The sequence below is a fragment of the Notechis scutatus genome, chromosome 5 (assembly GCF_049901735.1).
Source record: "Notechis scutatus isolate UNSWTSFEM ecotype Mainland chromosome 5, rNotScu1.2, whole genome shotgun sequence".
Taxonomy (NCBI): domain Eukaryota; kingdom Metazoa; phylum Chordata; class Lepidosauria; order Squamata; family Elapidae; genus Notechis; species Notechis scutatus.
In genome coordinates, this window is record NC_142013.1 from 6192800 (window position 1) to 6218454 (window position 25655).

At 42.5% G+C, this 25655-nt stretch overlaps 1 long non-coding RNA gene across 1 annotated transcript in view; it reads left to right on the plus strand.

Moving 5' to 3' along the window:
- LOC148130353 (uncharacterized) overlaps window positions 1-24778 on the plus strand; it is a 330297-nt gene extending 305519 nt beyond the window's left edge. Inside the window, exon 2 of the long non-coding RNA XR_015749701.1 lies at window positions 24530-24778. This is a non-coding gene — a long non-coding RNA (uncharacterized LOC148130353). The remainder of the gene's footprint in view (window positions 1-24529) is intronic.
- Window positions 24779-25655: the final 877 nt, after the last annotated feature.

Below are 25655 nucleotides of genomic sequence, written 5' to 3' on the forward strand. Positions count from 1 at the left end.
CTTCTTCTTCTTCTTCTTCTTCTTCTTCTTCTTCTTCTTCTTCTTCTTCTTCTTCTTCTTCTTCTTCTTCTTCTTCTTCTTCTTCTTCTTCTTCTTCTTCCCCCACTCCACAAGCTCCCTCCCTCCCTTTTAGCACTGATGATATCTACCGGTAATTGGGTCATGAAATGTCTGCAAGCAAACCACCAAGCTCAGACATCACCAAGAACTCCACAGTCCTCCTTCTCCTCCTCCATCTCCATCCTCCACTCCCTCCTAGCACTGATGATGTTACCTAGTTGGGTCATGAAACATCTGTCAGAAAGCTCAGAGAGCACCAAGGACCCCACAGTCACCTTCCTCCCCTCCTCCTCCTCCTCCTCCTCCTTCTCCCCTCCTCCTCCTCCTCCTCCATCCTCCTCTTCACCAACTCTCCTCCATTCTAGTACTGATCATGTTACCTAGTTGGGTCATGAAACGTCTGCCAGAAAACCACCAAGCTCAGAGAGCACCAAGTTCAACCCTGAGCTGCAAAAATTCTGTTCTATTGATTCAGCGTTTGCATCTTATAGGTTCAAAATAACAAGTCAGCAACGAAACAAAATGCATTGTTTTCCTCTCTTTTTAAAGGTGACTTCAGTATTCACACAAACATATTCTTTTTGTCTCAAATGAAACAAGAATTGGAAACGTTTTATAAATAGCACCCCACACAGAGCAGTTGTGCTTATTTAACTCTGTGTCTTATTCAATGAAACCAACTTTTATTAGGTGGTGTGTTGCATTAAGGACAAGTTTTGGCTGAGTCTGCGTGTTGAAAGAATGTGATTGAAATGGAAGATAAGCCAGCTTCTAAACAAACCCTTTTGAAAGTCCAGTGAAGCTGGACCAGAAACAGAAATAAGACAATCTAAGCTTTTAAAAGCTTAGTTTTTAAAATATTATCAGGAATTCTTTTAAACCACATGCCTGGAAATGCTCAGTATTACATAAATATTATTGTATGGGACATTTAACAATTCCCTTGACTTGGGAACCCTTTACAAATCCCACCTATTAAAATTCAGAATCTAACTGGACCAACCACACTGAAGAACAAACAAACCAATTAATAAATAAAAATGAAATAAAATAAAATAAACTAAAACGAACAGCATGTGCTGCTGAGTTTCACATTCCCTGAATTTAGTTCAGAGAATCATAAAAAGTTTAGGCTGTCACCTCAGCTCACCCATTTACAGCTACCTGTCCGATCAGCAAGGCAAGGGTTGCTGTCGGTCTTGAGAATCAACAAAGCAAGGATTTGAGAAGATAAATGAGGTCTTCAAAACCACCCACTCTTAGGGTTGGGGTCATTGGGAGGTGAACTGCTAGTGTGGGGAGTGGGTTGAATGGGTTGGTTGAGGGTCAGGGCTGTCTCTTGTTGGTTGTGTGCAGTGGTGGGCTGAAACTGGCTTAACAACCGATTCTCTGAGTATGCACTTGCATGAAAATGGAGCATTTAGAAGCTCAGTGGCTTACTTCCAAGTCTGCAATGGTGAGTATAACAGCAAGGGAGGGTAATCAGCTGAAGTCAGGAACAGATCTTCACCCTCATGAATTGAACTAATTGTCTCCTGCAAACACCACTCCCCATTCGCACCTCTTTATTCCCTATGGGAGGGGCCATTCACCATCCACCTGTGGTTTTACTCACAAGTCGACCCTTGTTCCTTAACTGTTCCCTTCTCCTGGCAGCTCTGCGCATGCGCACACTGGGAACAGGCTCCAGCTGTTCTTCTGCCTCACTGATGTCTGACTCCGAAGGCAGACGCTGATACCTGTCAGACGGCCCTGGCCCCATCCCTGCCTCCAATGCAGAGCACTTGTCAGAGCCTTCCCCAGTGAGTATAACAGTGAGGGAGGGTAATCAGCTGTGCCGCGCCATTGAAATGAGCTAGAAAGCAGGAAATAAAGGACAGGATAGGTGATGGCAGGTGGGTGGGGGGCAGCTGATTGTCGGAACTACCAGTTCGCCTGAACCGGTCTGAATCGGCAGTAGCCTACCACTGGTTGTGTGGTATAAACCAGGGGTCCCCAACCACCGGGCCCCGGACCGGTACTGGTCCATGGAACATTTTCTACCAGGCCGCCGGTTTGCTGGGCGCCGCCATCTTGTTTTGATGAGAAAGTGCTTCCGGTGAGCTTTTCCGGTTGGAAAGCGGCGTTTGGGTCCTGAAGGAATCCTCGCGCCTTAGTTTCATCGATGGGGGGCGGCGGCTTCAAACAAAAGTAAGGAGCGAGGATTCTTTCAGCACCCAAGGCAAGGCGAGCTGAGCGATCGTCCCAAAGCCGTCCCGAAGCCCATCGACATAGGTACAAAGGAGGAGTTGAAGGTGGCGGGGAGAAGCGGGGGACGGCTGGCTGGCCGGTCTCTCGGCTCGCCTTGCCATGCGTGCTGATGCCGGTACCGGGCCGCAGATCATTTTGTGATGCCGGTACTGGGCTGTGGCACAAAAAAGGTTGGGGGCCACTGGTATAAACAGAAGAACACTGACAATGACATCTCCTAAACTCCGCTGAAGATGTAACCTTGACAGGTAACGAAACATTTGAAAACCAACCCACAAGCTCAGAGAACCAGTGGTGGTATTCTACCAGTTTGGATCAGTTCTGCTGAGCTGGTAGCGGCAATGAGCAGCGGAGATCAAACTGGTTCTCTCCGCCACTCTGCTGTTGGACCCACCCGCCTGCCCAGGCTCCCATACTCACCGTTATCCTCTGTTTTTGAAGCGCAGCTGCTTTGCGCGGCACGGCAGAGTGCTGCACGGCAGCTGCTGAAGCAACCAGAAGAGGGCAGGCTTGCAGGAGGTGAGTTGGAATGCCTCTGCTACTGTGCGAATGCCCCTCTGCCTGCGCAAAGTGCACATTTGGCACACGCCACACATGCAAAGGGTGTGCATGCATGCAAAGTGCGCCCACCCAGCCACACCCACTGAACCGGTGGTAAAACATTTTGAATCCCACCACTGTGGAGAACGAACCTTCACCTTCAGATATTGAATCTATCCAAAGTATAGAAACAATTCAATTCCCCTAAACTCTCTGAGGAGAAAGAAAGAGAGAAAGAAAGAAAGAGAGAGAGAAAGAAAGAAAGACAGAGAGAAAAGAGAGAGAAAGAAAAAGAGAGAGAAAGAAAGAGAGAAAGAAAGAGAGAGAAAGAAAGAGAGAGAAAGAAGAGAGAGAGAAAGAGAGAGAGAAAGAAAGAGAGAGAAAGAAAGAGAGAGAGAAAGAAAAAGAGAGAGAAAGAAAGAGAGAAAGAAAGAAAGAAAGAAAGAGAGAGAAAGAAAGAGAGAAAGAAAGAGAGAGAGAAAGAAAGAGAGAAAGAGAGAGAGAGAGAGAAAGAGAGAGAGAGAGAAAGAGAGAGAGAAAGAAAGAGAGAGAGAAAGAAAGAGAGAGAAAGAGAGAGAGAACGAAAGAAAGAGAGAGAGAGAAAGAAAGAGAAAGAAAGAAAGAGAGAGAGAAAGAAAGAGAGAGAGAAAGAGAGAAGGGGGGAGGGAGAAAGAGAGAGCGATGTTACATTGTGCCATCCTCACAGCTCCTAAAGTTAATGTACCATATAGGCCACGTTTCCCTGAAAATAAGACCTATCCCGAGAATAAGCCCTAGCATGATTTTTGCTGTGCACACCTAATATAAGACCTACCCCACCAAAATAAGTCCTACTTAGTCATCTCAAGGGCAAAGGTCCATGGATTCAACTCCCATCGGTGAGTCTGAATCCCACAGAAAGAAATCTGGCTACATCTCTCGCGATGCATGTAAAAATGAAGTGGGTGGGGGGTTTTCATCAGTTGCATGATGGTAGCTGCCATTTTGACTCTTTTCGAGACCCACCCCTGGAGGATCCCCCTCCCCTCCCCCCGAGACCCCACCCTGAGACTAACTGTTTATACTGCTCTGGTTTTGTTTTCTAGAACGAGAGCACCACAATTGGTTTTGTTTTTTTAAGGATGACATTGGGAGATCTCTTGCTGTAAGAGCCTCAAAAGACAACCAGGCACAAAAGGTATGTTATTGTGAAAGAAGATTGCAAAAAAGCCCCGAGGGAGAAAGACTTTAGGGACTTAGAAATCACCCACTGAAAGTGGAAGTATAGTAAAGAGTACTGGGGGAATTCCATAAAATTGTTTGCAGAATAGAGCTGAGTAAAGCTCTGAATAAAGGCATGGCTGAATAGGAATATTTCTCTCCCTCTCTCTCTCCCTGCCTATTTACCTATCTCTATTATCTGTCTATCTATCTATCTATCTATCTATCTATCTATCTATCTATCTATCTATCTATCTATCTATCTATCTATCTATCTATCTATCTACTCTCTATCTGTATCTCTCCATCCCTCCTTCCATCCCTTCATCCATATCTATTTGTCTGTCTATCAGTCATCTATCTATATCTATATCTATATCTATATCTATATCTATATCTATATCTATATCTATATCTATATCTATATCTATATCTATATCTATATCTATATCTATATCTATATCTATATCTATATCTATATCTATATCTATATCTATCTATCTATCTATCTATGGCATTCAGCTTTGTTCGGGTATTTTCCCACGTCATTATAGTTGTGCTTTTAAAGTTGTAGCAACGTTTCGGCAGAATCTCATCTGCCATCATCATATATGATGATATATGATATCTATCTATCTATCTATCTATCTATCTATCTATCTATCTATCTATCTATCTATCTATCTATCCCTCCTCTCCTTCATCCATCTCTGTCTGTCCCTCCATTCGCCCATCCATCCATCCATCTATCATATCTATCTATCTAGCCATCAACTCTCTCTCTATCCCTCCATCCCTCCTTCCATCCCTTCATTCATATCTATCTATCTATCTATCTATCTATCTATCTATCTATCTATCTATCTATCTATCTATCTATCTACCATCTATCTCTCCCTCCCCTTCATCCATCTCTATCTATCTGTCTCTGTCTGTCTGTCTGCCTGTCTGCCTCTGTCAATCTTTCTATCACTCTATCTCTCTTTATTTCTCTCTCTCTCTCTCCCACCTCCCCTTCATCCAACTCTGTCTGTCTGTCTGTCTGTCTATCTATCTATCTATCTATCTATCTATCTATCTATCTATCTATCTATCTATCATCTATCTAATCTACCATCTATATCTATCTATTTATGTATGTCTATCTATCTATCTATCTATCTATCTATCTAAACTGAAAAACGATCATGTCACTTTTTTCAGTGTCATAATAATTTCGAACGGTCATTAAACGAACTGTTGTAAGTCAAGGACTACCTATAGCCCCAAACATAGTTAACATTCTTTGCACCCCCCCAAATTACATTACGTAATTCTTCCCCAATCAGTAAATCCAGAGATCACCGCTATCCGACACTATCCTGTCAGAGCTGAAGAAGCTTCTCGGAGGAGAATGTCTTCAAAAGGAAAAAAAAACAAACAAACAGAAAGTCCAGTCGCCTCCTGAAGAAAAAAGGGCAACTTTTGGGACAACCGTGACAACTGGATGACTGAGAATCTCTGGAGACCAGAGAACACCACTTCACTTTTATCCATTTTCAGTGGAAAGTCCATGCTGAACAACAGAAATATTCTTACTGGAAGGAAAAGATCCATGGCCGCATGTTTACTTCGCAAGTCCAACAAACCTACCGTATCCCTTGTTGTAATTCATGCTGCTTAAATGACAGACTGAAATAATTAAGCTTCCTAGTACAAGATAATTTGCATTATGACTTCTGGAGAACGCAGAGGCTAATGAATTATGAATGTTTAGAACTGGCTGAAGTTTTCTGGATTGTTTTAAGAAATCAGTTTGATTCTATTTCAAAGCCAAAACTCTATTGCTAAGCCTAATCAGTGCCAGACAGCATAAATTAGCTTCCGTGATTGATATGAATGCAAAGAGGGGAGGGGGGAAGGGAGGGGAGAGTGGGTTAAGGTTAAATGCAAAATAGACACTTTTCAAAACTAGATTAAGAAGCTTCAAGCCTTGATTTTTTTTTATTTTTTTTTAGGAAAAGTCTGAATTAATTAAACTAAAATAATTTGAATTTCGGAACGCAGAGCACGAAATTACGGATTTAAGTTACAGAACTGCTGATTCCCACTAATACGAGAAGAATCTTCATTAAGAGTAATGCACATTAGAAGCAAAGAGTCATTAAAGCTATGCTGGGTGCCGCTACCTTCTGTAAATTCACACAAGGGGCTGGAGAGGTGGTGGCTGGGAATGCTTTAATTTCGATCCCAGCATTGGATCTGGTGTTCAATGGTCTTGAGGATTCCATCTATGCTTTATGCTCGATGACTTCAGGATTCCATGGTTTTATTTTACACATGTTCCCTAGGACAACAGTCAGAGCAGATATCAGAGTTGGTGTGATAACCCAGAGTGTAACACAAACGTAACAAAATCCCAAACAGAAATAAATGTCTTGTAATGCCTCCAACTTGTCCCCCCTGTTCAAATAATTCTCAGTTGGAGATAAAACGTATTCAAAAATAGTCTTCAAAAGAAAGCAATACAGTCCGAACTTAATGAACAGATAGAAGTGAAATTAAAAAAAACCAAACAAAACTACAATGACAAAATTTCCACAACAAACCAGGATAAGTAATTACCAAATTCAAGGAGATAACAAGGCACAGTCTGTTGGAAGGACGCCAACCAAGATAACTTCAGCCCAAAATAACAGACACTTTGCTTCTGGCAACACTGTGGTGTAATCGTCTCTCTTATATACTATTCTCCCCAGCTGCAACCAATGAGGGGGATCATGGCCGCTTCCTCTCTCGTAAGCCAAGTTGTTTCCTTCTCCGTTCCTCCCTGCGTGTCCTAGGATGCAGAGAGGATGGGCCTGGTTCTTCCTTTGACTGCCCAGCCGGTCTCTGACCTTCCCCAGCCTCCTCCACAACCTCCGGAGCCAACAGCCTCCACTCCCTGTTGACTGTTCCTTATAGACTCTACCAAGGGCATGACAGTTGGGAATGACAATCATATTTGTGAAGAGCTCCTTCAAAAACCTGGACTGGACAACCTAAATTCCTTGCCTTCTAAGGGGTGGAGAATAGAAGTAATTTATCCCTGGTGCCCTGTTCTATCACCTATGCTTATCTTTGCCGAAAAAACGGAAAAGAAGGAAGGGAGGAAGGAAGGAAGGAAGGAAGGAAGGAAGGAAGGAAGGAAGGAAGGAAGGAAGGAAGGAAGGGAGGGAGGGAGGGAGGGAGGGAGGGAGGGAGGATGGACTTAGGCTTAGAATAATGTTATTGTCACTTTAAATGTACACTAATCGGCATACATTAACATGCAATTTCATTGCATTCAGGTCTCAAAGGGTCCCAATATACACAACATAACCATGACAAAAGTATATATAAATAAATATGAAATTTTGTGTGTACCCATGTATATTATATGACACAGAGAAGCAACGTAGTCTAGTTTGGATGTATACATGAACATGGCAAGAAAAATGAATCCTGTGAGTTTACCAGATTTGGAAGGAAGGAAGGAGAGTAGTAGGGGAAGGGGGAGAAGGAGGAGGGGAAGGAGGAGGAGGAGAAGGAGAAAGAGAAGGAGAAGGAGGAGAAGGAGAAGGGGAGGTGAAAGGGGAGGGAGGCAGGGAGAAAGAAAGGAAAGAAGGAAGGAGGGAGGGAGGGGGAGGGGACAAGGAGAAAGAGAAGGAGAAGGAAAAGGGAAGCAGGAAGGGAAGGGAAGGGAAGGAAAGGGAGGGATGGAGGAAGAAAAGAAAGAAGGAAGGAGGTAGGGGGAGGGGAGGGAAAGGGGAAGGAGGAGAAGGAGAAGGTGAAGAAGATTTTTCTTCATTAGACTAGACATCAGGGGTGGCATTCAGCAGGTTCTGACCAGTTCTGGAGAACCGGTAGCAGAAATTTTGAGTAGTTGGGAGTCCCGGCAAATCCCACCTCTGACTGACCCCACCCCCATCTATTCTCCGCCTCCCGAGTCCCAGCTGATTGGCTGGGTCTTCTTTGGTTGCCCTGCACAGGAGAACGGAGCTGGAAAGCAGGTTATTGGGGTGGGGACGGAATGGGGATTTTGCAGTATCCTTCCCCTGCCACGCCCACCAAGCCATGCCCACAGAACCGGTAGTAAAAATCTTTGAATCCCACCACTGCTAGATATATCCAATTCCTGCAACTATTAAACTTACAGCCATATTTTTTAGCCTCCAATCCCCCAGTCCTCTTAGTTGCTCTTCTCTGCACTCTTTCTAGAGTCTCTATCTTTTTTATATCGTGGTGACCAAAAACTGGATGCAGGATTCCAAGTGGGGTCTTAACAACCAGAATGACAGAGAAAAAAAAAACTTGGGTGTTTTAAGCCGCAAAACCTGGCGTGAAATCAAAGCAACACTTATACCGAATATATCTATATTTTTCCCCTGCACCGACATTAAGAATAAGCCACTTAATCTACTCATTTGAAAGATGGCTCTGATAAATCCATTTTGACTAAATAAAGAACCCCAATTGGCCTTTGACTGCTCGTCCAAGCTGCAGGAAGAGAATACATTATGTCAGATAACTGAGTAACTCGAGCCATGTCGTTTTTATGATTAATGGACATTGCAAAAATGTATATTTAATACGCTTCCACAGAACAGACCCCAACTGAAATCGGTCGTGTTGGAAAAATCTGAGATTCCCAGCAACGGTGGCTATTTTTAAATTAAATTATTGGCTTGTTTTGATCTGCTGCTGTCTGAGTGATCCTGAAAGCCATTGATAGGAATTTCTGCAAGATCTCTGCATGAAGTTCTCTCAAGCTAAAGTTAGAAATTAATCTGTGGACTCGCATCAAATGGAAGCATTATGAAACACTTCATTAAAGTATTTTGAAAGTCTAGATGAAGATGAAAGGCAGGGGAAAAAATTGTTTATCTTTTTGGTTGCACCTAAATTCAATATCTTTAAAACGCCACTTTGGATTAATGTTTGGCTAATCAAAAACTTTATTGGCCAAATGTGTCTACTCGTAGTATGGGCACTGTCAATGTCCGATGACAATTGAGCGCCAGATGCCTGTTGCTAAATGAGAAATTAGTTAAGTTTGTGTTTGCCCCATTTTTACGACTTTTGTCACCACGTTTGTTAACCAGATCACTGCAGTTGTTAAATTAGGAACACCTGTCAGGATTCCGGCATTTACCCTCATTCAAATCATGAGTTTCGAGCCAAACTTCCAAAACTTCAAAAGGATTTATTGAGAGTTAACATATCTGGCACTGCCTGGGTGTAGCCGACTCTGAGACACATAATTCATTGTCACCCTTGACCCTGGTTTTCCCCCACCCCCTGGAGGTATCGTAATTCATATTCTCCAATGGGACACATCCATAGCCCAGAGTCATCAATCATGCTCTCCAGTTAGAATTTTGTGCGGCAGAAACTTCAGTCACCTAGTTACTATCTCTGAAAAACTATTTATGAAATGCACTTCCGATTTCCAAGCTGCTGCCTTGGCCCCACTTCCCTTTCTGTTGGCAATTCTAAAATGGCCATAGAAATATTTTATGAGTTGACAACACGGTTGTTAAATGAATCTGGCTGACTTTACTTGTCAGAAGGTCGCAAAAGGGGATGCTGTGACCTTGGAGCACAGCAACGGTCATAAGTATGAGTCAGTTGCCAAGCGTCTGATATTTGGAGTCATAAGTGTGAAAAAGGGTCATAAGTCTCTTTTTTCAGTGCTGTTGTAACTTCAAAACATCACTAGATGTTTGAGTCTGTCATCTGCACCTCTATAACTGTCTGGTTTGGTTCTGCAACCCAACTGGACAGACACAGACTCCAGAGAGGAATTAGGACTGCAGAAAAAACAATTACTACCCACCTACCTTCAATCGAGGACCTATATACTGCACGAGTCAAAAAGAGGGCTGTGAAAATATCTGCAGACACCTCACATCCTGGACATAAACTGTTTCAACTCCTACCCCCAAAACGATGCTATAGAGCGCTGCACACCAGAACAACTAGACACAAGGACAGTTTTTCCCCCAATGCCATAACTGCTAAACAAATAATTCCCTCAACACTGTCCAACTATTACAAAGTCTGCACTACTATTACTATTAATCTTCTCATCACTCCTTATCACCCATCCCCTCCCTCTTGTGACTGTATGGCTGTCACTTTGTTGCTTGTATACTTACGATTTATATTGATTGTTTCCTAGTATGATTTGATTACTTATTGTACCGTATGACTATTATTCAGTGTTGTACCTTATGATTCTTTACTCTTGACAAATGTATCTTTTCTTTTATGTACAATGAGAGAATTTGCACCAAGACAAATAAAGAATTCTATTCTATTCTATTCTATTCTATTCTATTCTATTCTATTCTATTCTATTCTATTCTATTCTATTCTATTCTATTCCATTCCATTCCATTCCATTCCATTCCATTCCATTCCATTCTAAATGAATGGTGGTTAAGTCAAGGTCTTCCTGTATGTCCAGGGCGATATGAAGTCCGAAATTAGAGAAATAAACCACGATTCCATGTGCAGGTGCATACACACACATGCTCACATACAGACACACACACAGAATTTACATTAATTATAGGCACCAGGCACATTTAGAGAGCTGGCATACCTTCCTTTTTTCTACGTAATTTATTCTACTTAGGCAAGCCATATGGAATGTCAAGATAATATGTAAGGAATTAACACCCTACCCCCCAATTAGTTAGCAATTCACACAACTATCTGTCTCTAGTGCCTGGTAGTTTTTTCTAGAGGCATCAGCATTAATCTCCTAAAACACACCTGGGTAAACGTTAGTTGTGTTCAGTGGTGATATTCAAATTTTTTTACTACTTCTGTGAGCATGGCTTGGTGGGCCTGGTGTGGCTTGGTGGGTGTGGTAGGGGAAGGATACTGTAAAATCCCCATTCCCTCCCCATTCCACTAACCTGCTTTCCAGCTCCTTTCTCCTGTGCAGGGCAACCAAAGAAGACCCAGCCGATCAGCTGGGACTCGGGAGGCAGAGAATAGATGGGGGCGGGGCCAGTCAGTGGTGGGATTTGCCGGTTCTCCGAACTACTCAAAGTTTCCACTACCGGATCTCCAGAACCGGTCAGAACCTGCTGAATACCACCTCTGGTTGTGTTCAGTCGCTAAGTCATGTGTGTTTCTGCACAATCCCATGGACCAAGATTCATATTCATTGCCTCCATGATACCATCTAACCATGATACCATCTAACCAACCTTCAGTTTCAGGATCTGTCCTTCCAAAGGACAGTCAGGGTGGATTTCCATTAGGATCGACTGATTGGGTTTCCTTGCAGTCAGACTCTCATTCTTCCCCTTTATGTAGTACCTAAGGAGTTATTTTAGGCACATCCATCTGGTAGAAGCCGCAGTAATTGAAAATTAATTCAGCCTTATGGCCTCACAGGGTTGTTGTGGTGGGAAAATAGGAGAAGGAAAGAGCATTTGTATGCTGGCTGCCTTGAGTTACTTATAAAGTAATAAACACGGGATAAAAATCAATAAACATATTTAAAAGGCATTGACAAATTCACCATCAGTCAATTGCAAAAGGCAGTTTTACTTGGAACCTGCAACAATATCTCTAACGATATCACTACCTGGTTTCACCCAGTCCATATGGATGAGTTTTGGATGAGAATTCAAGGGTGCGTAAAGCAAATCTTCCCAGGTTTTGCCTCCTCTGCAACCCCATAAGTCTGATTGAGCTTAAAATAAGGACTCATTCATGGTCAGCCAGTAAATTCATGTGAAGATACAAACCTGGGTCTTCCTAGTTCAAACCCAACACCTGAATCAGGGTGCAATATTGGACCTCAGCAAGGGCAGAATTAACTGCAGTTTAAGGCAGACAAGTAACTCTCCTAGTAAAAGATTTTTTTTGAACAAACTCCAAATTCCTAACTTACCAACGTCCTTGATCTTAAAACTGCCAACAGTTCAGTTTCTGGGCTGCAAACCCTTGAAAGCTTGCGTGGTTTACCACCTTGTAAGAACTATTTCTGCCAAGGATCAGCTGAAAGTGAAAATAACTCTGTGACTAAAATAAAGTAGCTATAAATATGCCTTTACTCTGGGCAAGTACTTTCCTCGCACAAAAAATGAAGAGTATGGGAAATGTGCCTTGCTGGGTGGAAGAAATTCAATTAAACTAGGAAAGGGGTTTGCTGTAGGTAGACAGACAGACACACAGAGAGGTGTCGGTAAACAGGTATGTAGGTATGTAGATAGATGGATGGATGGATGGATGGATGGATGGATGGATGGATGGATGGATGGATGGAAAGGCAGGTAGACAGGCAGGCAGACAGAAAGGATAAATGGATAGAGATAAGTAGATAGACAGACAGACAGACAGATATAGGGAAGGTGATAACAATAGCACTTAGACTTATATACTACTCTGTTGTGCTTTACAGCCTTCTCTAAACAATTTACAGAGTCAGCCTATTGTTCCCAAAAATCTGGGTCCTCATTTTACCAACCTCAGAAGGATGGAAGGCTGAGTCAACTTTGAGCTGGTCAGGATTGAAGTCCTAGAGTGAGCAGTGAATTAGCCTGTAATACTGCATTCCAACCATTGGCTCATCTTGGAGATGAAATAGATAGATGATTGACAGACAGACAGACAGACAGACAGACAGACAGACAGACAGACAGACGGATGGACGGACGGACGGACGGACGGACGGGTGGGTGGGTGGGTGGGTGGATGGATCGATGGATGGATGGATGGATGGATGGATGATGGATGGATGATGGATGGGGAAAGAGGGGGGAGGGAAGGAGAGAAATAGATGATAGAGAGAGAGATGGATAGAGGGAGGGATAGATGATAGATAGATGTATATACAGTGTGTGTGTGTGTGTGTGTGTGTGTGTGTGTGTGTGTGTGTGTGTAGAGACCGAGAGGATGGGTAGATAGATTACATACATACATACATACATACATACATGCAAGATGGATGGATGGACAGACAGATAGATACACACTATGTAATGTACCTTCTTTGCAAATTTGCAAGGTCCATTCCAACTTTGTTATTCTGAGTTAGAAAAGTGTTGTTCTGGTACAGCAGGAGATGTCGGGAAGGGTTGCTGCGTCACTGAATAACCTCAAAGCAAAACACAATAATGGAAAGTGGCCCAAGTAGCTTTCCTGCTGAATTAGCCATGACAGCAAACGCTGAATGTTATACGATGTTTACAGACAAAATGGATTCACTTAGCTTGTCAAGAAGCTACCATGGTCCACCTTTTGTCAGCCCTGCCAAAAAAACAAGCATTGTTTACTCTGGGAGTAAGGGACGAGGCACAAAATTAGCAAATCTACCCTGTTTCTCCAACAATACGGCCTCCCCCAATAGGAAGTCCCAGCATGTTTTATAGGCATGAAATGAAATTAAGCCCCTCCCCCCAAATTAAGGCCTATATTAAAACATGCGAAATGGGGGGGAATGGTGGGGGCGCTTGCCGTTAGGAAGTACTTTTGTTGCACACCCGGATATGGTGCTGCCTGCGTTGATCCCGATACGAAGTGCCCCACCAACGCCGAGGTCAACATCCAAGCCGTCACCGCCCGCCCGAAGATGCAAGGTGGTGGGGAATTAAGTCACCCCCGAAAAGATGGCCTAGCCATTTTTTCGGGGCTCAAAATAAAATAAGACCCAGCCTTATTATATGAGAAACACGGTAGTGATGGGATCCTGGATGAATTGTATCATTTGAGATTGTAGGTTGAAAATCACCACAATAATAGACGTGGCAATTCTTCCCATTTATCGTGGATATATTTTTTTCCTTTCTCTCTCTCTCTCTCTCTCTTCCTCTTTCTTTCTCCCTTGTGGTAAACTGCTATATTTGCCCTGTTCCACCCTTGAGGGAAATTTGGAACAAAGGCCCTCTAAAACTTTTACTAACACAAATGGCTCAAGACATGTCGGTAATTTAGATAGAATTAGCTTCTGTAGAAGTAAGAATAGAAAAACAAAGTCCACAATCAGTTTAAGTTGGGGATGTACTGTTCTTGCGACAGTCCACCTCAAACAGGTTTTAGGACAGCAAGCTGCAATTTAAATTAATGCCTGATTTTTCCTGATCAAAAATTTACCTGCCTCCCCTCAAAAATAAATTCGCAAAGAAAGTACATTACTGAAAGATGATTCAAACAGGAATAGATGCACGAGAGAGAGAATGCAGAAAAATTATGAACAACTCCCTCCTAAAGGTGCATGCTGACTTTCCTCATTTATCAGATGGAAGATTTCAATCAATCAATCAGAATAGAGCTGGAAGGGACCTTGGAGGTCTTCTAGTCCAGCCCCTTACTCAAGCAGGAGTCCCTGTGCCATTTCAGACAAGTGGCTGTCCAATCTCTTCTCAAAAACCTTCAGTGACAGAGGACTAACAACTTCTGGTGGCAAGCTGTTGACTGGCTAAATTGTCCTCACTGTTAGGAAGTTTCTGCTCAGTTCCATGTTGCTTCTGTCTTTGATTAGTTTCCATCCATTGTTTCTTGTCCTGCCTTCAGGTGCTTTGGAGAATAGCTTGACCGTCTCTTCTTTGTGCAAATATTGAAACACTGCTATCATGTTCCAAAGGAGACTCTAGAAAGAGTGCAGAGAAGAGCAACTAAAATAATTAAGGGTCTGGAGGCTAAAACATACGATGAACGGTTGCAGGAACTGGGCATGACTAGTCTAGTGAAGAGAAAGACCAGGGGAGACAGGAGAGCAGTCCTCCAATATTTGAGGGGCTGCCACAGAGAGGAAGAAAGGGTCAAGCTATTCTCTAAAGCACCCGAAGGTCAGACAAGGAATAATGAATGGAAACTGATCAAGGAGAGAGATTCAACCTGGAAATAAGGAGAAATTTTCTGACAGGGAGAACAATCAACCAATAGAACAGAAGCTGCTTTCAGAAGTTGTAGGAGCTTCATCCCTGGAAGCTTTCAAGAAGAGACTGGGCTGCCCTCTATCAGAAATGGTGTGTAAGGTCTCCTGCTTGGGCGGGGGGTTGGACTAGATGACCTACAAGGTCCCTTCCAACTCTGTTAATCTGTAATCTCTTCGAGCAATTTCAGCTTTAAATAAAGACGAATCCTTAAGGTTTTGATCCTTGCCAACAGGAGAAGAGAAAGGCTATGTCAAGTAAAGCTTTGGAGACAAAGCTGTAGGCAATTCTCCTTTCAGACCAGAAGGGCAGTAACTCCACAGAAGGACATGAGTTTTGCATGTAAAAATAATCATTTAAAAAATATATCAGGATAAATCTATTTTCAAAGCCAGGCAAGATCAGTCTCTTTTTCTTAAGGACGTTCTGTGAACAGCGTGGGCAGTGCTGAATTAGATGTACTCAATTTGATGAACAGAAATCATGAGTCCAATTTAGATTAATCAGACTGTTCCTAGAATTATTGTATCTGGGTCTGGCCACCACCTTTTAGAAAATGGTGTCTGAGATATAAAATACAGACTAGAATTCAGAAGAACAGAATGAGGTATGAAGGGACCTTGGAGGTCTTCTAGTCCAACCCCCCTGCTCCGGAAGGAAATCCTATACCATTCCAGACAAATCTCCACTCGTCTACTCATTGCAGAATACCTTATGCCACCAGACTCGAAATGCTAGACCTAGAAAACCTAGAACTACACCGCCTTCGGTCCGATCTAAGTGTAGTATATAAAATCATACATTGCAATGTCCTACCTGTCAATGAATACTTCAGCTTCAACCATAACAATGCAAGAGCACACAATAGATACAAACTCAAGGTTAACCGCACCAAACTCGATTGCAGGAAATATGACTTCAGCAACAGAGTGGTCAATGTCTGGAACACTCTACCTGACTCTCTGGTTTCTTCCCCAAACCCCTAAAACTTAGACTGTCTACTATTGACCTCACTCCTTTCCTAAGAGGTCTGTAGGGGGCGTGCATAAGTGCACCAACGTGCCTACTGTCCCTGTCCTATTATTTATTTTTATTTTTTTCATATGTATCCATTTCATGTACTCATAACTATGTTTATACCTATTATCTTGTAAGCAATTGACAAATCAAATCAATAAATAAATAAAATAAAAATTGTTGTTCAATCTGTTCTTAAAAACTTCCAGTGTTGGAGCATCCACAATGTCTGGTGGCAAGCCGTTCCACTGGTTAATTGTTCTAACTCTCAGGAAATTTCTCTTTAATTCCAGGTTGCTTCTCTCCTTGATGAGTTTCCACCCATTGCTTCTTGTCCTGACCCTCAGGTGCTTTGGAGAATAGCTTGACCCCCCTCTTCTTTGGAGCAGCCCCTCAAATATCTAAGGTGAGAAGGGACTGAGAAGAATAATGTTCTAAGTAGGGATGGGATTCAAATTTTTTAACAACCGGTTCTGTGGATGTGGCTAGGTGGGTGTGACTAAGTGGGCATGGCCATGTGACTGGGTGGGCATGGATATTTTTTGCAGCACCTCTCCCCCACGTGCTCCATTTTTGGGCCTCAGGGAAGCCTCCTGGGGGGAGATTTTGCTCCAAAAATGGAGTGTGGTGTGTGTGTGTGTGTGTGTGTGTGTGCAAGCCCCTTTTTGCCTCCTAGGCCTCAGGGAAGCCTCCTGGGCGAAGCAGTAAGACAGTGAGGGGGATCCCGGCACAGCTGATTGTCGAAACAGCTGATCGTGGGGAGGAAAAAAATAGAAGTTGTTCTGTACAGTCATTTACATACTCGTAAGCCCCACGTTGCGATTGGCTAAAGCGCGCGGCGACCGGATTGGTCGAGCGAGCCGCACTGATTGGCCCGTTGCGAATCCCCCGCGATTGGTGGAAACTAATCGCGGGAGATTCGAAGCGGTGCCATTGGCCACAGCCGCCGCGGCTTGGGAATAAAAAGCCGCAGTTTTTCCCTCCAAAGCTAAGCTGTACCCGGAGCACAATAGAGAGCTGAAACCAGTCACTGACTCCGAGCTTCCTTCCTGCGACGGACACAACAGAAGTATCTTAAGGAGTGACTGGGTGGGGGAAGAATGTAGTCAGCGATGTTGGGCGTGTGTGCGATGTTGCGTATGCGCAATAAGGACTTACTGGGCGGGGAGGGGCGGGCGGAGAGGGGAGGGGAGGGACCAGCCAGAGGCACGTTTTGCCGGTTCTCCGAACTGTGCAGAATCATAACAACCGGTTCTATTAGAATTGGACCGAACCAGTAGAATCCCACCCCTGGTTCTAAGGAATGGTTAATAACCTGAGGTATGTTTATTTATTTACATGTTTATATTTATTCACTATCCAGAATTTATAATAATTTATAAGAATACATCTTAAAAGGGATGCGAAACTCTCCTCAGAAGCCTGCCTGTCCCATTTTGGACTGCCTAAAATATATTATGCTAGACTGCTCTGAGGTCAGAATTGGTCACGACAGGCCTCAACTATTTTGTCATGGATCATTTTGTACGGTCTCTGTCAAGTGGAGTAATGAGAACACAACATGCTATCGTTTTGCGAGGTTAATTGATTTTGCTGGGGAGAGAAGAATCTCAAAATCTCATCAGGATCGTCCTGATAATTAAAAAAAAAAAAAAAACCAAAATAAAATATCCTGATAAAATGAAGTTGCTTAGATCAGGGGCTCTACGCTAAAATGAAATTTCTTACAATCCAATGCTTTCAACAAGCAGAACTCCAAATCAGATTGTCTTTAAATGGTACAAGTGGCAACCATCTATTAAAATTATTTGAAAGCCGTTTCCGATGGCAATGCAGAAAGTAGTAATTAATGATGTGCAGTTTATTGGGATTAACTTTAAAAAACAGCAACCCAAAGCATAGACGCTTTTAAGTTTTAATAAATTTATCCAGCATTTTAAAAGATGCCAAGTCTTTCTAATAAACCATCCTGGCACTGCAGTATTTAAATTCAGTTTCATGTTCAATATATCAAGTTTCTAATCATTAACATCTAGATATGTAAGCCAAGAGCAACCTAGTTAGGTTCCAACATAATCTTCCCACTTGATCAAAACAACACCCCAGACAAACTATGGAGCTATATTATGGTCTCCTATGGCCACAATCTCAAATCCCATCAGCCACAGGAAAAATGCTTTCCTGTTCTTGGCATTCAGATAAAGCTCTCCATCTGGATCAATCCGAGAATACTGTATGCACAAAAATGGAAGGATATTTTGATTCCCACAATGGATGAATGGCTGCAAAAGTTGATGGGCTTAGCAAGAGATGGCTATATTGATTGCTTGGATTGAAGAAAAGAGTATAATGAATTTTGTGTCTGCTTGAAAACCACTTTTGGACTTTGTGCTTGAGGGGGAAAAAATGAAATTTTAGTTTTGGGTTTTTGCGGACCAGCTAGGTTTGTTGTTACAAAAATGGCTAGCAACTATTATTATTTTAAAAAGTTGAGATTGTATGTTATTACTTTACTCTACTGTACCAAAAAGAGTTGGAAGTCAATACTTTCTTTTCCTCTTTACTCTACACTATTTCCACTTCCTCTTCTCTTCTCCTGTTTTCCCATTATTTTCATTTTTTGGGTATTTCTGTATTTTATATTTTGATAAACTAATAAAAAAATTGAACTCCGAGAAACCGGGGTTATGTCTGAAGTGGGAGATGTTAAAGCCCACCCAGCTAGAGAGTAAGAACTACATAAATTCCAGTACAGTTATTGACTTACAGCTGTCATTCAGCCCAGAATTACTAGCCATTAAGCAAGCCATCCTGTGATTGCACCCAATTTTAAATCTTTTTTTTTGTGGTGGTCATTTAACAAATCCATTGTCTACAATGTGTGTTTTTGCCAGAAATGGGAAAGAAATGGTAGGTTCCAGCAAAAACAAAAACAAAAACAACCCTCCGTGTGACTCCTTTCGAAGGAGTGGCCATCAGAACTTCAAATCTTGGTTGTAAGTAGCTTTGGGATGGTCCATCATAACTTTGACCAGCCATAAGTTGAGGACTACTTGTAAGGTGTTTTTTTAAGCTAGTTTGGAATAAAGTGTTTCATTGACAGTCAGTTCATTAACTCTGCAAATTATTTGAAGTGTGGTCTTCCTACAAATCTTCCCAGATTATGAGCCTTGGTGGCACAATGATTAGAGTGCAGTACTGCAGGCTACTTCTGCTGACTGCCGGCTGCCTGCAATTTGGCAGTTCAAATCTCACCGCTTGAGGTTGACTCAGCCTTCCATTCTTTCGAGATCGGTAAAATGAGGACCCGGATTATTGGGGAAAGATGCTGACTCTGTAAACTCTTAGAGTGGGCTGTAAAGCATTGTGGAGCAATATGTAAGTCTGTTGGGAAGGAAGGAAGGAAGGAAGGAAGGAAGGAAGGAAGGAAGGAAGGAAGGAAGGAAGGAAGGAAGGAAGGAAGGAAGGAAGGAGCTGTGGTAGCAGAGTGGTTAGAATGCAGCACTGCAGGCTGACTCTGCCCACTGCCATCAGTTCAATCCTGACAGGGCTCAAAGTTGACTCAGCTCTCCATACTTTCCAAGGTGGGTAAAAGTGAGGACCCAAATTGTTGAGAACAATATGCTGACTCTGTAAACGGCTTAGAAAGTGCTGTAAAGCACTGTAAAGCGGTATATAAGCCTATTGCTATTTCTTTCCACTTGGGCTACTTTGAAAGGGATTTAGATGTTATGGAGGACCATCCCTTAAAAATATGAGCCAGCAGAGTGCTGCAACTGTCAAAAAAGGCAACACGGTCCTAGGCTGAATTAATAGAGAGATAGCGTTAAGAGAACCGCTTTTTACTGCGCTAGTGAAACTACACTGGGAATATTGGATCTAGTTTTGGTCACCATGTTACAGATCAGATAATGAGGCCCTAGAAAGAGTGCAGAGAGGAACAACAAAGATGACCAGGGGTCTGGAGGCTAAATAGTATGATCAGCATCTAAGGCAAGGATGGCAAACTCAAGTTGCTTAGATCTGGCCCACAAGGCCACCCTGGAAACAATGAAGGACTGGAGAGTTCAGGAGGGCTGTGCGTCGCTCTCCCAAGTTCCATTTTCACTGGCAGAGGGTTGCAGGAGGCAGTTGCAGCCAAAAATGGACCTCGGGAGCCCGTTTTTCCTGGCAGAGAAGTTGGGCCACCACAGGTGCCCACGACATGAGTGACGTTGAGTTGGCCGTGTCCTCCCCCCCCGGCCCCCCACAAGGTCCAACACAACCCTGATGCAGCCCTCAATGAAATCGAGTTTGATAACCCTGGTCTAAGGGAACTAGGTGGATTTAGCCTAAGGAAGAGAAGGTTTCAGGAATAAGCAATCCCCCTAATTAAATCATGAGCCTTGAGCCAAACTTCAAAAAACTTCAAAAGATTTATTAGGAACGACATAATGGCATGATGTGTATGAAGCCAATTCTGGCATAAGTAATTACAGTCCCCTGTGACCCTGCTTCCCCCTCTGGGTGTGACAATTAAGCACGTACACAAGCTAGGTGTCATCCGTCACGTTCTCCAGTGAAAGTTTTTCGTGGGCAAAAGCTTCAGTGCTTAGCTACAATCTTTTTTGAGATGAAGTTGGAGTGTGCTCCTAAGTTCACTTGCCATAGGCTTCTCCAGTCCTCTCCCCCCTGCACTCTTTCTTATGCCAACTTGGAAACAAGTGTAGGAATGTTTTACAAGTTGGTAGAAGGCTTAAGGGAGACCTAATAGCATCTTCCAGTACTTGAAGGACTGTCACAGAGAAGTGAGCACTGATTTATTCTCCAAATGTCCCAAGGGAGGGACAAGAATCAGTGGGTGGAAGATCATCAGAGAGGGACCCAACCTAGAAATAACAAGGAATTTCCTGACAGTGAAAATGATTAATCAGTGGAACAGCTTGCCTCCTATTTTTCTTCTGAGAGAGAGAGAGAGAGAGAGAGAGAGAGGGAGGGAGGGAGGGAGGGAGGGAGGGAGAGAGAGAGAGAGAGAGAGGGAGAGAGAGAGAGAGAGACAGAGAGACAGAGAGAGACAGAGATGGAGAGAGAGAAAGAAGAGGGTTGTTTTTCTCACTACAATATTTATGGAAATATTTTGAAGAGGTAAGAGACATTGTGACTTTATTAAAGCCTTTTGGCCAAGTATCTGTGACATGCTGATTAACAAGCCAGTTAAGTAGGGGTTGGATGGCATGACAGAGCTGGCTCAAAAATTATCTTCAAAGGATGCTTGACAATGATCTCATCAATCTGGAGAGAGCTACGGAGATGCAGCTAGCGAAGGTGTTGGAATTCATTGAGGGAATGTATTGCTATGCAACAACTACAGTAGTATTCAGCCAGTAGATGGCAGTGTTTACAAGTTTGGATCCATGGTATATACTCTATGCTCTTTTGTTCTAAGAAGAGTTTCCTGTTTCCTGTTACAGTTCAAATAGTTGAGCAGTAAAGCACATGGTGATTGTACTCTTTTGTTTGCTCTTTGTAGTGCTTTATATAAACAGAATTTCTAACAAAAGGAAAAGTGAAATAGAGACCCGTCACTACAATTTGACTGCAATTAATCTTGGATGTGGTTGAGTTTTGGGTGCTAACTTTGAAGGTGCACGATAACTGAGGAACCGTGGAAATAAATCATACCACTTAGGAAGATCTGTGGAAATCTCTGGTGCCTTGACTAGATTCATATCAATGGAAAATTGATGGACTGTTATACAGGTAGTCCTCAACTTACGACTGGTCATTTGGAGACAGTTCAAAGTTACAATAAACCTCTCTGGGGGTTTGGACACCCCAGTTCTGAAGTTCTGATGGATGCCCCCCATGGTCACATGGCTGCATTTTGGATGCTTGGCAATCAGCTCACATTTATAGCTGTTTGTAGTGTCCTGTGGTCATGTGATCATATTTTACAATGGGTTTGCCAAAAACTGACCCATAGCAAATCATTAATTCGCTTAATGACTGCAGTGTTTGCTTAATGACTTGTTGCCAAAAAGGTTGGTCACATGGATGACCTATTTTACAACTGTCATGTCTTACAACCAGGATGGGCAGGCACCCTTACAGTCCTAAGTTGAGAACTATATTTATGGATCCAAGCATGGTTTTGGAGGAAACTATAAAGATGCTTTCCTGGATCATCAAAATTGCGATTTCAATCTGAGCTGCTTTTGACATCCATCTCGAATCTGATCTCCCAATCTAATCAGATTTATTTTTCAGACCTTTACATTAAAGAGGACTTGATGTAAGCTGGTGTCTCAACTCATACTCTTTTGATTTAATGTGAGGTCCACTCAATCATCTTCATTTATCAATCCCATAATCCCTTGTGGGGTGGAGTCTGGGCAACTGAATGAAGCTAGGGCAAGATGCTCTCAATCTTACACAGGAAAAGACCCGAACATGCCAAGACCTGCATATATATATTAGATATTAGAAACAGATATTAGAAACACCAATCAAGCAGGACACAGCAAACTCCAAGATCAATAAACACAGACCAAGACTCCCAACCAATCAGGATGAAGAAAAAACCATTCTAACACAGCAGTAGGCTAGCACCAAATTTAAAACAGAAACGGCTGTGAAAGTCTGACTCACAGACTAACACAATACAGAAGCCTGATGATGGCAGATGAGATTCTGCCGAAACGTTGCTACAACTTTAAGAGCACAACTATAATGACGTGGGAAAATACCCGAACAAAGCTGAATACCATACATGTAAGTACCCGCGAAAACTTAAGAAAACAAACAAACACACACACACACACACACACACACACACACACTGTGTGTGTATAAATGCTTATATTACTTAATGAATTTTTTCTAGTATAATAATGTAAAGACTGATATGTATGTCAAAGAAAGTCCACCATGTTTAAGATTTTTAAATGTTTATTTTCAATAAAAAAAAATTAAAAAAAGAAAGAAAGAAAATTAAGTAGAAAGAAGACACAGAATACTATCATACATGGAATCTATTTTACCAGTGGTTGGAAAAAACGGGTGGCAATTAAGAATACAGTCTGAATTGTTAAGCAAATTAAATATGTAGACAATGCAATGTTTATTAAGATTAAGAAAATGTAATAAATAAAAAAAATCGATAAAATTTGGAAGAAAAAAACTTGCATTAAAAATTCCTATTTTGACAGCAAAAACCCTCCAACCTTCTTAACTTCAATATCTAGCACTTTCTTTTCAGGCAGTCTGGTCAATGGATGGAGCGAGAGAGGGAAAAAAACCTTTCCAAGTTTCATATTGCAATCACACAGACTCCATTCTGAAAGGACAAGCCAGGCGAATGCTTTTAGCACAAGCCTAACCACTTTTCAATCAACTCACTCAATAAAAGAGGCCAGGAAATGTGTCTTTTTAGAGGAAGAAGGTAGTTAGAGAAAGTGGGTTTGAAAGCCATTCTGCTTTCTTCCCCATGCAAAAGAAATTCCCTAATTTCTTTTCATTCCAAGATAGGCCAAAAAAAAAAAAAACAACCTCCCCCAAGACTTCCTATTCCATTAAAAATGTCCTTGGGCTGAAAATATGATGGTGCTGGGATTTATTTATTTGATTCTCATCCCACTTTTAGTACTTTATAGACTACTCAACTAGATGAACGTACATTGGACTTCTTTTTCCTCCTCCTATTTTCACCACCACAACAACCCTGTAAGGTGGATTCAGCTGAGATAGAAGGACTGATGCAAAGTCACCTAGTTGGATTTCATGGCTAAGGCAGCACTAGAACTCACCGTCTCCTGGTGATTGGCCCAAAGTCACCCAACTGGCTTTCATGCCTAAAGCGAGACTAGAACTCACAGTCTCCTGCCGATTGGCCCAAAGTCACCCAGCTGGATTTCATGTCTAAGATGGGACTAGAACTCACACTCTCCTGGTGATTGGCCAAAGTCACTGAGTTGGCTGACTTTCATGGTTAAGACAGAACTAGAACTCACAGTCTGTCGATTGGCCAAAGTCACCCGGCTGACTTTCATGTCTAAGGTGGGACTAGAGCTCACAGTACCCTGTTGAATGGCTCAAATTCACCCAGCCAGCTTTCATACTGAAAGCAGAACTAGAACTCACACCTTAACAACAAGACCAAACTGCTCAAGAAGCCTCCAATATTTTTTTAGGTCCTGACTTTTTACAACAGGTGCAGTAAGAGGATATCTTTAAGAGGTCCTTTATCTCCTTGAGTCTAACACCCTGCTCAAAGTAGAATAGAATATAAAATAACAGAGTTGGACCTTGTTCTCACATCATGCCTCTCAGCGTTCATCTGTCTGAGAGCACCCATCAAGCCAAATCTGATCGCTATTTAGATGGCCATGATTTTTTTATCTATAATAATACGAACTGTTAGGAATATAAGTCACCTAACAGCTATTTGGGTTAGAAATATATAAACCAGGATAAACATTTTAAAACTGTAACTTTAAGAAAATACAAAACTGTAATTAGGTGTGGTTTCTCAAACGGCCATAAGATGGAGCCAGAAACCTGGTTTGTCTTAGTCTGAGTCTCAGAAGAGAGTGTGAGTGTATCTCTGTTTCCTTCTGTTGGAAAGTATTGCCCTTGCTCCATTTCTTCTAACTGACTGATATTACTGGATTTAATGTAAGTCTGATACTGAACTGTTTTTGACACTGGAATTTGATATTTGGATTATCCCTGGATTGAAAAACTGACTGATTTACCTGTGAATGACTTTTGGATTGCTTATTTTGGACTTTGCTTAAACCTTTCTGGAAGTAAAAACCTACATTTACTGTACAGTGTATCTGTGTGCTCTGTGTGTACTATTCAAACACTACTCTCAAATACGTCTCCCTGTATGCGCTCATTCTCCTCACGGGGAATTACCTCAACACGAACTAAGGAGAAATTTCCTAATGATAAGAACAATTAACCAGCGGAACGGCTTGTCTTCTGAAATCATGGTTGCTCCATCACTGGAGATTTTTAAGAAGAGACTGGACAGCCTTCTGACTGAAGACCTGAAGACCTCCAAGGGCCCTTCCAACTCTGTTTTTTTCTATATTCTATGTTCTAGACGGCCATGACTTCGGAGAAGTGAAGTTGAGCATTTCTCGAGGGAAATGTCTTGAATATTATCCATCCTAAGCATTCATGCAAGCTTCAAGGAAATCAGAAGTACCACGACTACAGTTAGAAGTCAAAAGGTGGTATCTTCTATATTATAGTATCGCCACTCCGCGCTTGGATTTCTTTCCAAAGGAAAGAGCAAACACACACCCATATTGTAGTGGTGGGATTCAAATATTTTTGCCATCGATTCGTGGCTTGGTGGGCGTGCCTGTGCCAAATGCACACTTTGCACGGGCGCAGAGGTGTTCCAACTCGCCTCCTGCAAGCCTGCACAATCCCGGTTGCTTCAGCAGCTGCTGCTGCGCGAAACTATTCTGTGCCGCGCAAAGCAGCCGCGCTTCAAATTCAGTGGATAAAGGTGAGTACGGGAGACCAGGCAGGCAGGTGGGCCCAACAGCAGAGCAGGGGAGAGAACCAGTTTGGTTGCCACTGCTCATCGCTGCTACCAGCTCGCCAGAACCAGGCCAAACCGGTAGAATATCACCATTGCCGTGTGGGATGCAAGAAGATAATTCTCTGTGTAGGACAGGAGTGTCAAACTTGATT